Below are 16324 nucleotides of genomic sequence, written 5' to 3'. Positions count from 1 at the left end.
AGTTACTGCATTTCTCTGGGTGATAAATTTAGAAACAGGTCTCTTTTTTATTCCTTGCCGAAGGCTGAAGAAATCAATGGGATGATGATTGTGTGGGTTTGTGTGTATGCGTGTGTGTGTTTGTGACACTTTCTTGTAAACACAATATCTCAATAATTGAAGCTTGTATTAAATTCATACTCTACATGTGGGTAACCCATATTGGGAAGTCTCTTAATGCTTTGGTGGAGGTCAACGGTCATTTGAGGTCAAACTAAAAACCATGTAAACAGCTGATAGGAAGGGATAACTTGGAGGGATTTCATACTTGGTATGTAGATGGCCCATATTGTGTAGAAGATCCCAATTATATTGGATGCGTTTTAGTGAATTTTAATACGTTTATAAACTCACCTTTTTTCTTCACAGAATTCTCTAACCAGTTCCAGTTTTTATAAGAAGGGCGTCGCTGGTGCCTGGCGCAGAACAGCGATAGTTTCTTCCTAATAACAAAATATAGAAACGGGACAACTCAAAATACTCTTGTAACCACTAATCCAATACGTTGTTTAATAATTAAGTCGTGAAAGTCGTGATCCTCAGAATGAAATCAAAGAATTCCAATAACGTGCACTGATGCATTAATGATAGATCCCGGACTAATTAATATGAATTAACAGCGGAAACTCCAATATAAATGATCGTAGATGCGATAATTGAAAAACACTTGTTATCGAGCGTGATTTCGATAGGAGAATGATATCGTGGGAAGAACTCCTCTTTTTGGCCAAAGACTCGTTCCTAACGGTTGAGTCACACAACCCGGGGTCATGGGTTAATCGCTTATGTCCATTTGCCCGAGAGTAATGACTAATGAGATATTTAGTAAAAACCGACAATGACTGAAATTCCAAAGTAGGTCGCTACATAGCCCCCTCCTAGATCACGAAATAAAATAGCGAGTGATCGATAAACAGAAAGAAGGCGAATGTAAAATAAGAAAATGTATCATTTCAGTATAACAATCTAGCGATAACGGGCAGGCCAATGGACGTGTCGCCCCGATCGTGTTGTGCGGGGAGCCGCATGAAGCGGTGGCTGGGCGACCTCCACGCTCGGAGGAAAAAAAGGCGTGCTTTCCGCGGCATCTCGTGCGGGAGGAAGGGCGAAATCTGTGTATGCTACTTTAAGGCGATCCACCGAGACTGTGTCATGTCGTCCGTTGATATCGAGGGTGAAAAATTTGTCCGAACGTGAGAGAATTTTGTACGGTCCATTGTAAGGTGGCTGGAGAGGTTTCCGCGTAGCGTCGTGGCGGACGAAAACATGAGAGCAAGTCCGCAGGTTAGAGTCCAAAGATGAAGTGTGATGCCGTGATTCCTTTGACAAAAGCGGACGGAGACTTTTCATCGACTCCTTCAAATTTTGAATATAAGTGGAGGGATCAGAAGACTCTATTTGTGACGTCCCGTCAAAAAATTGACCGGGTAACCGAAGAGTGGTGCCGAACACCATTTCAGCGACGCAATGTCCTAAATCGACCTTAACCGCTGACCGGATCCCGAGAAGCACGAGCGGGAGGTAGTCTACCCAGTGTGTCGGGTCCATTTGAGCTTTTAAAGCCCCCTTTAACTGACGATGGAAACGTTCGACAACGCCGTTTGCTTGAGGGTGATAGGAAGTTGTGCGTGTGCGTTGCGTTCCGAGGATCCTAGTAAGAGAAGCGAAAAGACAAGATTCAAACTGACTACCGCGGTCTGTGGTGATGAGAGCTGGGACTCCATACAACGCTATCCATCGCTCGACTAACGCTCGGGCCACGGTCTCGATCAGAAGGTTGCGTGTTCGAATCACGTCGGGGTCACCAATTTAGTGAATTTTAATACGTTTATAAACTCACCTTTTTTCTTCACAGAATTCTCTAACCAGTTCCAGTTTTTATAAGAAGGGCGTCGCTGGTGCCTGGCGCAGAACAGCGATAGTTTCTTCCTAATAACAAAATATAGAAACGGGACAACTCAAAATACTCTTGTAACCACTAATCCAATACGTTGTTTAATAATTAAGTCGTGAAAGTCGTGATCCTCAGAATGAAATCAAAGAATTCCAATAACGTGCACTGATGCATTAATGATAGATCCCGGACTAATTAATATGAATTAACAGCGGAAACTCCAATATAAATGATCGTAGATGCGATAATTGAAAAACACTTGTTATCGAGCGTGATTTCGATAGGAGAATGATATCGTGGGAAGAACTCCTCTTTTTGGCCAAAGACTCGTTCCTAACGGTTGAGTCACACAACCCGGGGTCATGGGTTAATCGCTTATGTCCATTTGCCCGAGAGTAATGACTAATGAGATATTTAGTAAAAACCGACAATGACTGAAATTCCAAAGTAGGTCGCTACAGCGTTTCAAAGGTCATTTGAGGTGAAAGTCTGAAAATCTTGTAAAAAAAATAAGTGAAATTTTGTTGATGTACAAACTAAGCATGTAGATTGCCTTTGTGAGAACAGAATTGCTGTGGAATTTCATGCGTGTCAAATTTCCTTTGAGGTCAAGAGAGGTAGTTTTCTGAAAACCCATTCTACGGTACCCAACATCGACCATACTGTCACACATACATGTTTCTGCACTATGATCATGGTGCACAAGCCTATATCATTTCATTGTGCAGATCAGGCATCGGTACACAACTGTCGCAACGAAACCGTTGTACGTGCTGCATTCCGAGTTGCTAAGTTCCTTTAGTTCTCTCTGTCCAATGTCTTTGTAGAAAGCAATATTATTTTGATATGCCAGTACGGTCCTACTCAAAGCCGCCAAAACACGTCAGCCAGGTTTTAGCGTTTTGGCGACGAAATTTGATAAATTCATAAAGCCACTGCAAGCACAGTTGGCAGATCTGTTGAGCTAAGATCGTATAGCTTTAACAGAAATAAGCGATACCCAAAGGAACTGATCAAGCAAGTCCAAAGGTCACAGGCGTCTGCACTAAGTGCAAAACGTTTGCTCAGTTCTACTAGATATTGACAGGCGTGGATAATAACTTAAAGAGTCCGAATTACCCCTGTGATGGTCGGTGTGTATGTATGGGATGATGGTTATTAAAGAATATATAACTTTCAGGGAATTTGTACTTGGTAGGTTGATGATCAATATCAATAACAGTACCCTATTGTTTTTGGTGAAGGTCGAAACTGATTTGAGGTTACTACAGCCCAAACTGTGAATAACCTACAAACATGATATATCCAAAACTCTCAATTTGACTTTCTGGTTTCTTATTTGCTCATTACTAGGCTGATCATTTCCCTTTTGTAAATGATGTACTCATCCTTTAAGAAAAGTGAATAATAAAGAAAAATACCCCAGCAGCACGGCTAATAAATGAGCAGTGATGTAAGATGTTTGAATAGCTAACTACCGGACCAAAGTTCACCAGGCTGATTCGAAATATGACAATAACAGAGAACAATCTGCGGAAGGAAGGAGTGCTTCCGCATCTACTCCCAATGAACCAGAAGTGTTGCATTTCTTTACGTGCGATTATGAAGTACTTAATTAACCCGGTTTGCGCTTAAAGGGTGTGAAGACTCGCGCACAAACAAATGTCTCATGCCGGTAATCTTACCTAGTTTCAACTGAGGTGTAACAGAAGTGTTAGACACCACCATCAATCCCAGAAAATACACACACAGCTTGCTACCGTCAGTAATTAATTAGACACTAGTGTACAGTCAACACATACAGCTACGGTCAATACCCACAACACAGTGTATAGCAGCGATGGACATCTCAGGTCTAGATAAAAGATAACAAGATGTCACGTTTCATTACTGTCTGCATTTTGTAGCGACAAGAAGAAAACTTCCCTTGCAGAACTTTTTCAGAGCGCGGCGCGCAGTTTGGGGCGAGTCTTCAATGCCTTCAAAATCAATTGAAGTTTGACAAAACCTAGTCATTGACATTTTACCGAATACCAAATTATACCAATCTCACAAAAATAAACACACAAAATCAGAAAAGTAAACTTTTTCTGTAATATTTCCTGCATGAATATAAAAATAGCATTTTTATTATAAAAGGGCATGAAAGGTAAAGTAATACGCCCCCCCCCTTTTTTGCCTGTAGGAATGACGACGAAGTGTTGATCTACCAGACCAGATTCACTGTACCCCCTTGTAATCCTGTATAATACCCGGAATATGATGCACACTTTGATCAATGGATCTTATCAAGGTCACCTATATCTCACGTGCACAAAATAATTATATTAATTCTGAAAAAAAAAAGATACACGAACCTACTATATAAACCTTCACCTGATCAGCTATGCACCATATTGCACATGTTTTGTAGCCTATATAGTCCAATACCCCTGTTTTCTCAAAGGTATTTGGTAAGAGGGGGGGGTCCACTCTTTTAATTTGATGGCTTAGTGGGTCACTAGTTCCCAACATATTCCAGACCGAAGCTCATACCACTTACGGTTTAGAAGTTAAAGAGGGTTAAAGTGCTAAAGTGGCAATATTTTGAAACTGAGGATAAAAATCGATAGAAACTTGCAGAACAAATAGTTTCTACGGAAAACTTCCCCAGCCTCCAAAGGACTGTGATAGCGTCACAGGATTGCAGGAGAATGGCATGTAAAATCATTAAGGTCAGTCAAATCTTGGTTGGATTTAAAATTTCTATGTGCGGCATTAAGTGGAAAGGTTTTCTACTTCGATAAGAATTTTCCAAACAAATATGGCGGCCGCTGGAAGTTAACCCTAACCCTAGGTTTACCATAAGGGTTAGCCTGATTAATTTTTGTGTCTAAATAAAAAGGTCTAGGAAGCTGAACCTCCTAATGCATATTATGGTAGACCGATGCATTATTTGTTTTATACAACACCTTCAAATTTGGATATAATTGGATGTAAAATGCACTCATGCAACAGATTGTTTTGAACAGACAGGTTTCTCTGCTCTCTTACCATTGAAAAAAGTGCTATCAAAAAAGTATAACACATGGTTCTATTTCATAGAGTGCAATAGAGCGGATTTTGCATGCAATCGACGAGCAATTGGCCAATCAAATGGCCGGAATATAATTAGGTGTTGTATAATATACAAATAGTGAATGGTTATGAGTGCAATAGTACAAATATTTCATGAGTTGAAAGATGGAATGTTCCATTCAACGAGGCGCAGCCGAGTTGAAATGGAACAAATTACATCTTTCAACTCATGAAATATTTGCACTATTGCACGAATGGAACCATTCATTATTTGTTTTATACAACATCTTATATTAAGATGGGTAAAATGCTCTCATGCAACAGATTGATTTGAACAGACAGGTTTCTCTGCTCTCTTACCATTGAAAAAAGTGCTACAAAAAAGTAAAACCCATGGTTCTATTTCATAGAGTGGAATAGAGCGGATTTTGCATGCAATCAACGAGCAATTGACCAATCAAATGACAAGAATACAATTAGGTGTTGTATAATAACTAATATATCACAAACTACCTTAAAAAAAAGTATAAAAAAAAGATAAGGAAGTAACCAGAGGTCGGAGGCAATTGAAATGACATTGAAAAAATGAGCTTTGTCTGTATTATTTAAATATTGAATTTCAAGCCAGTCGGGCAAAGTTCACATTGGCGTTGAAATACCGCTCCACAATATATCGTCATAAAAATCAATAAAAAAACTGTTTGTGATAGAATTATTAGGACGATCAAATGAAGTATTGTAGAGAGATTGAGAAGGTGAATGTAAAGGTGGATAATTAAGCTAGGGGGGAGGGGGGGGGGCAGGTTGACATAGAACTTCTGTTGTTGGTACAAGACCAAAGATGGGACTCACTATTGGTTATAGTCTTTGCCCGATTTAATATGTCTCAAGAGGCAAATGTGGCCAAAGAACAAATATTACAGAGGGCGCTCTTGTTATCTCACATTTAGTCTTTATTTTCTACTTACATTCAGAGCCTTGTATACCTCTTTGTTTGCATTAATGTAAGATACATAACCTGGCATTTTTCAAAGCTTGAAGCCATAACGTGTTGAGATGTTTCATCCTATCATATAGACCAAATTATGAGAGGTTATTGACTGCCCCACCCCTGCCACCCCTTGGCAGTAGTATACTGCATGATGTTGGTGCATAAAAGAGTTTTGCCTGAGCATTGCCTTTTTCCAAACATGAATGATTGGGCTATTGTTTGGCATGAGGAGGGCTGTTGTAGGTGCAACTTTCCAAGATTTCCCTACGAAAACACTTGGGCATGTGGGAGGGGGCAAAGTGGAAATGTTATACATAAATCACCTTCCCTAGAGAGATAGTCATGTTTTTTGTGTTAATATCAAACATGGACCCTCACACATATCCATTGTACATTGAATATCATGTTATATCCTTACACTTGCAACGTCATTCACATCCAGTGTGAGGGTATGAGAGGGAGGGGTGGGGGGGGGACATACCCATATGCTCAATATGTGCAGTAGACATGCTGACAGAAGTACAGTGTAAAGGCTGGTTGCAATGGACCCCCTCCCAGTGGTAACACTTCATAGGTTTGGATTGTAGCAGGATTGTTTGTCACCTTATTTGAATATTCCATGTGACAACATCATGATTTGCTAGTGACCCTGTCCAAAGAATGCAATAGCTTTGTGACATAGTTGTCACAACATCAAATGATATTATAGCATCACTTGCAATTGCGTTCATCTAATAATTTTAAAATATTTTATGCTCGCGAGCACCATGACAACATTTCAGTCTCTTCCCTAATAATGAACTTGTCAAGAATGGGGATTTTCATCCATCTGTGAATAATAGTTAATGAAATATTATTAATCGCGACTTGAGTTTATTGCAAGCACCAAGTACAGTCCTCTTGCTGCAATGTCACCAGATTCAAGTATTGCATTTATTCACCACAAATATTAGTGATATCACTAGAATACTGACAAAACAAATTGCTGCTTTTCCCAGCAACTAGATCCGCAAGTAGAAATAAGCAAGCACAAAGCACTTATTTACATATGAAAGACAACCAGCTATGGTATTTCCAAATAGATTTGGCATGGCAAGGTACTGTCAACCAGAATGAAAACATTTCATGGTTTGCTGCTGCTCATTGATTTGATTAACAGGGAACACTCCAAGTATGTAATGATGAAGCAAGAACAATAATTGCCTTACAAACAAAGCCACACCTCATCATAAATACACACTTTATCAATTGCAACACACATCACCATGTGTAGGCTACCTATCAATAACACACTCACCTGTGATGAAACTGTGACTTATGATTGTCTAGTTATTGCAATCTGAAAATAAGGTTTAACCCTGTGACCTCACTAATATTCATGATATGAGTACCAAAATCAATATGGTTTATCAACTCATTATGGACCACCCATCCACCAAGTATGGCATGGATCAATCATTCCCTGGTTGAGTTATTGTGAATACAAACTAAAGTGTCACACACATACACACACCGACCTGACTACAATAATAAATAATAAATACGTCATTTATATAGCCCTAAATCACAAAAAATATCAAAGCGCTTCACAAATAAAACGATAAAAGGAAACAAATACAGTGAAACAAATAATAACCTAATAAAAATAATCCTAAAATACCAACACACACAAAGAAAACAAAAGAGATAAGAGGCTAATAAAAATACAATAGGAGGTTAAAAAGTACAATAAGAGGTTATAACAAACAAGAGATTATAAAAAGGTAATATTACGTAAAAATTTAACTTGAAAACAAATACGTCTTCAAACAACATTTATATATTGGCAGCGTTGGACTGTTCCTGATGTCGTTGGCAAATCATTCCATAGCTTTGGACCAATGTAACTGAATGCTTGTGCGCCAATTTTCTTCCTTGCTGGTGTACAAGAAGTAAGGATTTGTCCGAAGAAAAACGTAGCATGTGCCGGTAAATGGTAAGTAATCCCTGAAGATACACTGGCGCAAGATAGTGAACACATTTGTAAACATACATGAGAATACGAAATCTAATCTGCAGGTGACATATGGAAGCCAGTGCAATTCATTAACCAGAATGCAAAATGCATTGAGGTTTCGATGACTTCAGTGCACTAGATTTCTTGTTGTTAGTATAACCAGAACTAGCTGTTACAATAGAAATGGCCCGAACCACCATATACAATAACACAATGGCATGATAAAAACAGGTCAGTCTACTGTACGTGGCTATACACCAAAAACAATAGGGGTCTTGTACTCAATGTTATGAATCCACGCACCAAGTATTAGAGGTCCACGATTTCCATCGTTAGATATCATGTAAAAGGTTTTTCAGATTATGACCTCTGGTGACCTCAAAGGAGATTTGACCTCACAAGCAACAGCTGGATTCTTGTACTCAATATGACATATCCAATTATACCATGTATGAAAAGTATCCATGATTTCTACCATGAGAAATCATGTTTGCAAGGTTTTCAGGCCTCGACAAATATTTTTAAAAGTACTTTCTATTTGGCGACCGTGACTAAATATCTTTTCGCCAAATTTCACTTGCCAGTAGGCATATGATTGTTGTTCAAGTCTCCAATGTACAGATCTGCAACATCAATACTTTCTATGAAGAAAGGTTAGGCAGTTAGGCAGATACATGGTGCTACGTAATAGCGCATTGGAAAGTCATGTTTCTTTGCAGTATGAAATTTTAACTTGAAACAATGAAAATCTGAGGTTGTAAGAGCACCTAGCAGCAACAATAGCAAACTTGTCTCAAAACTCCTTAGATTGTTCTATACTTTGCGAATTATGACTGATAGCCAGTAGGAAAATGCCTTAAGAAATAATTAAGGAGATGTTTTCCCATCTTAAGTGTATTGGTATTCTGACTGGTATTCTTCACGTTGTTGTGTTAACGAACCCTATTCTACCCAACCGTTGCTGGCCTAGACAACATAAAATTGCTCACAGGCCTAGCCAGGTTTGTTCAAGTTGTCCCATAATCATAAGCATGACGAAAGTGGAACGTTACTTTTAAGACCTAGCTATGCTGAAACTGGTGGAAGAGACTACACAAATTGAGATCAACAGCCGATCCAGACAAAAGCATGTGAACTCACTGCCAAACTAAGACCGTTTTACACAATTATTTGGCATTGAGATTGGCCATAGTAAACAATCTAACTAGATGAACTGTTAAGTTTCATAAACGCTGCCTGGTCACAACGAAACTACATCCAACCTGAAATAAATACGACGGGAAACGTCATATAACCGCTGTACTAAAAATTTAAACTTCTGCACGCAAAATAAGGCTTCCGAGCGGCACGTTGAAGCCAATGGAAATATGTTCGTGTTTTCGGTTTTAGATTCTACGGATGCCCATAAGCTCATTTCCAAATGTTCAAATATTGCATAGGCCTAGCCTGGGCAATGCACGGTTTCGTATGACTGATGTTAAGCAAGACTTGATCCCATTTGAAAATTCAGTGTTTACTGGTATTTGATTATAAAAGCAAAACTTTCTGTGCTTTCGAACGAAGTGGGATTTTTTTGGGGGTGAGGGGGGGGGGGGGGGTGGAAGCAGTATGATTCACCTTTGAACACATTGTTAATGCACTTACCCCAGAAACTCATTGCATTAGTGTCAGTAACTCCCCATTCCCTAATTGACAGCGACAATTGACAACTCCCTGAAAATGTCAGCACTTTGTTTACAATTTCAAAGGTGATATGTGCTCTGAAGAAAAAATCCTCACTGGTCTCCACCACCTTAAGCAAGTATGTATCTACTATGCTCACAGTGTATCTCTTTGCTTAGATGATAATACAGGGTACCAGCTTATAAGTTGGCTAACTGTAGGAAATGTCCACCCCCTAAATGAACTTATGCCAAACAATTTGCATCATTTGCTTGTGGCTTTTAGGCTCACTTTGAAGATCTATTTAAGATTGATCAAGCTACTGGAAGGAAGAAATTAAGGAAAGGGGCTGTACCAACAATTTTCCGGCACAGGCTTAACCCCAATAGGCAAAGAGCCCCAAAGGAAACTAGCACGGTCCTTGATAAGGTTCACTTGGAATCGCGGAAGCAAATGGTGCTCATTGACCACCCGTATGCTTCCCTATCGATAAGCCACAGTTAGCAGACTGTGATAAAGATGAACCTGGTGAGTGATCACTCTTAGACTGAAATCCAGTTCCTGCAACCACAGTGCACCATGTTTGAAACATTAAAATGGACACTCAGTGGCAGTTGGTTAAAATATAAGGTTTTACTTTCATCATGGAGAGTAGGAGGGAATCTGCCTCATCATCTGAATAATGGACTAAAGGATAGCATCAAATCATGATTGGATTGAGCTGATATTCGTGAGAGTAATTTACATATTTCCCTGTTATTTTCATCAATAATATGTACTGTTTACAGACTGTGATAAAGATGAACATGGTGAGTGACTCTTGTAGTTAACTCAAGGTCCTGCAACCACAGTATTAAAGTCTATGTTTTAATTAATGCAGTTGCGTGTTTGAGACTTTCAAATGGACACTCAGTGGCAGTTGGTAAAGATGAAAGGGTTTAACTTCATCAAGGAAAGGAAAAACTTGCCTCATTTTCTGACACTGGACTCAAGGATAGCATCAAATAATGTTTGTATAATAATATTGAGCAAATTTTCTTGAAAGTAACCAATTTATTGTACATACTTCACTGCCATTTTCATCACAGCAACAGAAAATCAAATATCTGGCAATTTGAATGTTCGTATTATACATATTATTAAGCTGTTTAGCTCACACCCAAGCAAAAAATCAAGTGACAACAACTGATGCCAAACATTTAAGGAGAAGTATTTATTCCCCATTAACAAATCTTACAATTGGTAGAATGTAGTCTTCAAATTTGCAAACATTAGATACAATCAAACAAATGACAATGCTCATTTGCAAGTTAATCTACTGCCCAATCTTTCACATTAAAGGCATTGAGGACTCGCCCCAAACAGCATGCTGCCATTTTTAAAAACTTAAAAGCACACTCTCAGCTAGGAAATTTTTAGAGGGCGGGCCAATTTCATATGTTTCGATGGTTCACCGTTAATCACGTGACACGGTATTTGTAATATACTGCCAGTGTACAGTGTACCCTGTATGTAAATATACGTAATATATAGCACAGTTTCATGCAGTGGTAGCATAACACACGTAACATGTATATTGCGGCCGCGTCGCCGCGCTGTTGAGGTGGAAGGCACAGGTTGCTTTATTGTGGGTCCCAATGCCAAAAGCAGTGAGCGATAAAACGTGGACTGGGTCTCCAAAAACGATCTACTGGAACAGAGATCGGGGATTGACAAAATGACCAATGCTACCTTCGCAGAGCATTTACTGGCATGGCAGATCATACGAGAAGGTAGGCAGCAAATTATGCTAACGACTAACGTTATATATTTACTATTTAGGCTACTGCATACTGTTTTCCGGCCGAAGTGTTTGGTCTGCCGTAGGCTTCATTGTTATATTGTTCAATAGATCATGCTAGCTAGGCCTACTACTACGAGTACTACAAACTAAGGCAACTAATACACCGAGAGACATAGGCTAGTACAGTAGGTATAGTCAGTTTTGCGAAGTTTGGTACACTGCGAAGTTCGGACACCCCTAAGAAATACGCGATTTCACGATGAGACAACCTACAGCAAGAGCCAATTGCACGAAAAACTACGAAGCTACAGTTATTTTCTCTCCAAAATGACCCAACCATATCAAGTATAGTTTCAGGTGATTTATACCATGAGATATAGTTTTGGGGTGTTTTAAGGCTTAGGTGTCCGAACTCCGCAGTGTCCATGCTACTGCAGTGCAGGCTGCTGTACAAACTGTAGCCTAGCCTAGGCCGAACATTTCATGAAGTGTTATTTATGCTTTTCTACTTATATTTGCCTACTAAGCATGATCAGTATGGAAGTGTGCGGTATCATGTGTTTGGTTTATGATTCGGTAGCTTTGCAAATATGAATAGGACTTAGCCTACATTAGTGTAATATGGATTTGGTAGGGAGATCTCCCCACAAGAAAATTAAACTCGAAAGAAATGCAACTTCTCATGAGCGGAGCAATAGCAAAAGTAGGACTACTGTAGCCTAGCTCCAAGCCCAGATTTATAAAATTATGCACCATGGAGGGCCTGCCTCAATTTGATGGTTATTCCTGTCAAGAGCATTTTTAATATGGGCATATTTATTTTGTAACTGTAAGTCTAGTATGCAATGAGATACGTGAGGGACAGGGGCCTATACGCAATAAAGTAACTGTTTTCATTTCCTACTCTACTTTACCAGCACAATTATAGAGTTCTTAGCAACAAATAAATTAGTCTGACAACTTGAAAATTTACTGCATATTTGCATGCATGGTCATTCTCAGTTATAGATTACTAATTTGTGTAGCCATTTCAGTTTTGTCTTTTTTTTTGTCTGAGAATGGGTTCTTAAGTGGTGAAATAACCTCGAATCTGCTGAGCAACTCCAAGATGAATTAAGTTACTAAGGCATTGGGTTCTTTTACTTTTTTAAGTCTAATATGCATAGGCTAGGATATTTACTTGCTTCACTTGTTTGTCAATCCGCATAGCCACTTTAGCTGTGGATGATTCTCCACTTGCAAAGAAAAAATGTACGCATTAATTTAAAGGCCGTGGCTATTCTTACGACTAGTCGTTACAATTATTTATAAACTATTCTTACGACATCGGCGAATTCATGCGCAGTAAAGTAAATAAAGCAACTGCGCATGTAGTAGGGGTAAACCTAACCCTAACCCAACCCTTAACCGGAAAATATTGTGACTCCTAGTCGTAAAAAGAGTACTCCTAGTCGTAAAAATAGCCACGTTAAAGCAACTGTGCATGCGTAAAAGGGAATTATTGTTACGACTAGTCGTAAGAATAGCCACTTTGTAATTTAAAATCTTTCACCCAAATTAGAGTTTGCCTATAATACTCCCAACTTGGTATAGTAACTTAAAAAAATGGTAGCGGCTTTTCCTGTAACTGTAGTGTAAAGTGATAACTGAAGTACTAAGTTTTCCAAATTAATTCAAAACTCAAAAGCCTTCTCAGAAAGAAGCTACACTAGCTCTACAGGCTCCTTTGTTGAATTAGTGAAGGATAGTAGATATTGTTCACATGTTTATGCATTCATAACATGATAGTTTGCTATCATCGTTGTTTAATCATAAAATCAAGGACAACATAAACAAATCAATGTCACCAATAATTGTGAATGCCACCATTTTATGTTCGACAAAATTGATCACATTTAATTTAAAGGATACACCATGCATGGCACATTGACGGACACTGAAGCACATATTGTAGTTGTAATAACGCACCAAATATGCGCTTCATCGGACATGACGCACCATTCCGGGGGTCGTTGAGTCCGTCTTACAATAATTGATAATTTCATCATGATATAGAAATTAAAGACATTTGCCAAAATATAACAACATCATAGGCTTCATAGCTCTACACATAATCTGATCATGCAGTTTCTAAAAATTATTCAAAATGAAAATGATACTACTGATTTGTGAGAGAACTAGAATGGTCACCCATTATATACCATATCATGTTTCTATAGTATATATCTTTTAAACAATTCACTGTTTAGGGCACACCTGTAGAATATTCCGTAATTTTTAGTCTTGGAAATAAGCAAAGCCTAGCTATATTTTTGAAAGCAATTATGCATCCCTGAACATGATGAAATTTGGTGACATATTAGTGTATGAGCAAGCCTACTGGAACATTGCCATTGTAACATCAAACGTTATGACATTTAGTGTAAGGTATTAGTAGATGAGTTATAATACTGCAGGTGAATACTACTAACATAGAAATAAGAAATATAATAGAAATTGTTGCACATCACTAGTTTAGGTTTGCACTATATTAGTAAATGGACCATTCTTGAATACTTGCAGAGTTGACACTATACATACTGTAAATCATAAAGCAGATGTGATGAATTTATGCTGCCAATAGCAAAGTTCTGTATTAACTAGTAGTGTTATTACTGTTCTGTGTTTGCAAAATTGATTTGAATTTTTGACTATTTAGTGAAGGGCAAAATGTGGTATTCAGTAATTTATGTTGGAAGTTATATAATTCACTATGTCAGGGATTTGCTCACACTGGGCAGCTACTGTACGCCCAGCAGTTCTGAATGCCGCCCCGCACAAACAGTATTTAACCTTTTTCGCCCAGCACTTTTTGATGATAATTTAATAAGTTTTACCATAACCAAAATCTGGGAGAATATATGGCACAGAATAGGAATATAGCACCACCTAAGCATACTTCATGTGCAAAATTTGTCCATTTGGGGGGGGGGTACCCCACCCATGAAATCCCTCTCCCAGGGTGTGGATCACACTACCGCCCAATCTGCCTGTCACTCAAATATTCATGAGCACTTCCCTGCTATGCGTACAGTATGCATTCTGATATATTATTAACTTTGCACATCCCGGTATTATTTGTCTTTTTCAGTTGAAGGTGTGAGCCCAATTAAGAAACTCGAGAGGTTGGTATCCAAACTGATCAACCAGAAAAGATAACACCACTTCACAGATTTGAACAATAATTTTTAGTTATTACAATGAGTGCAAGTTACAATCTCAGTGAATAAACAAACATAACATTTATGCTGGCTCCAACCCAGTTACCTTGGCTATGAGCCTGAATGTCTCTTTTGCAATTAAAATCAAATAAATCATATCTTGGAAAATCATTTGAACAGGTATATCTTTGTGACACTTCTGTCCTCACACAATGCCATAAATATGTCTTTTTTCCATTTCCATTTTCATTTCACATTACAGATCATCCTTTAGAGGAACAGTACAGCACAGCGTTATGGCATGATGGATGTTTTGCAAGCAGATATAAGGGTTGGAACTGGAAGTATTTGTGTTGGATTGTTTCATTAATAAATGTGTGCTTCTCTACTTTACGTAAGATGATTGTCATATTTCTTGTTCTCCAGTGAAAGCTATGGATTTGCATAGTGAACGTTGTTAACATGGATACGGACAATTTTGAAATAGCTGATGTCAAAGCAGTTTCTCAGCTTATTTAAATACCATACATCAAGGACACAAGAGTGGACAATGGGAGTAACAAGTATCCAGAATGCAGATATCACAAGGCTTCAAGACAATTGAACAAACTGTACCATAACAGACAACAACAAACATGGTGTCTCAGTAAAATGAAGTTACCAAGCTAGTGCAATGTATCATAAGAATTTATCTTCTCCATGGTGTCAAACATTGATTGTTGCATTCAGTGCATTATGTATCTTACTCCTTTCTGTAGTATTTAGCATTGATTTGCATGTTCATTCATAGTGTAAGTAAACTACATAATTGATGTCATCAAAGTTACAACTGTGTCATATTAAATAAGTAAATGATTGAAATATTGGTTTCACTACATACTTGATTGTACACTATTTGATAGCAATATCTGATCTTTTTAATTACTGTAGCTTGTTCAGTCATACCAGTAGTTCTAATGTGACATTGATCTTGGGTTATTTATTGTTGGTACAGAATAACTTGTCTTTAATTTGTACTGTGTGAGATCAATTTAACATAACATATTTTGTGATGTCATAGAGTGTTGAAGAGGTACTCTAACTTGCAGCTAGTAGTGATAAAACAGTTCATTCAGTGCTCTCATGATAACCCCAGTCGGGCCCAGTGACAGATGGAGATAGTGGCAGATGGAGATGTTTGAAATGCAGGGGACATTATAGGGTCTTTTGAAGTTTTGGCAAAAGTTCTTTTGCATGTAAAGCTGCTATACTTACTGTATCATGGAGAAGTTCCACAATGGAGGCATGGCGTCTCCTAGCCTTATTTGGGTATATGTCCTTGCATTCCGTATTTGGAACACTGCCCTACTATTGTTTGTATTGCTTATTCTAAAGTTAGGTAAGTCAGTATTGTAACATGTTTTTATTTTTAACACATTGATTGCATCTGTACAGTTCTTACATTGAGTTCAACTATATACAATAACCATGAGCAGGGAAAACTTATCACTATCTCACTTGCATTTCTTAATGTTCAAGTGACCATATTCATACTTTAACCAAAGCATTTCTTCCATATTAGATAGTGTTTATCCAGAGTAGGTTACAGGATATTTTCAAGGTGGGCTATGTAGTATTGTCCCCAATTTAGCATGCTATAATTGCTAGAATATTTAATATGTTCCTAGAGGTATTTACTTTCCAAATTGTTCTAAGGCATTCT

General features: G+C 38.3%; 1 protein-coding gene and 1 long non-coding RNA gene across 13 annotated transcripts in view; one reads left to right on the top strand and one right to left on the bottom strand.

Moving 5' to 3' along the window:
- The window catches only part of LOC139976379 (uncharacterized), an 85353-nt gene that overhangs the window by 28813 nt on the left and 40216 nt on the right, over window positions 1-16324 (bottom strand). The window lies entirely within an intron of this gene.
- On the top strand, window positions 11020-16107 carry LOC139976375 (uncharacterized). Its single transcript, XR_011796096.1, has 2 exons — window positions 11020-11411; window positions 14885-16107. It is a non-coding gene; the product is annotated as an uncharacterized lncRNA (long non-coding RNA).

This window comes from Apostichopus japonicus, chromosome 2, assembly GCF_037975245.1.
Source record: "Apostichopus japonicus isolate 1M-3 chromosome 2, ASM3797524v1, whole genome shotgun sequence".
Lineage (NCBI taxonomy): Eukaryota > Metazoa > Echinodermata > Holothuroidea > Aspidochirotida > Stichopodidae > Apostichopus > Apostichopus japonicus.
Note: the sequence above shows the minus strand (reverse complement) of the source record. Positions and strands in the feature narration are given on the sequence as shown.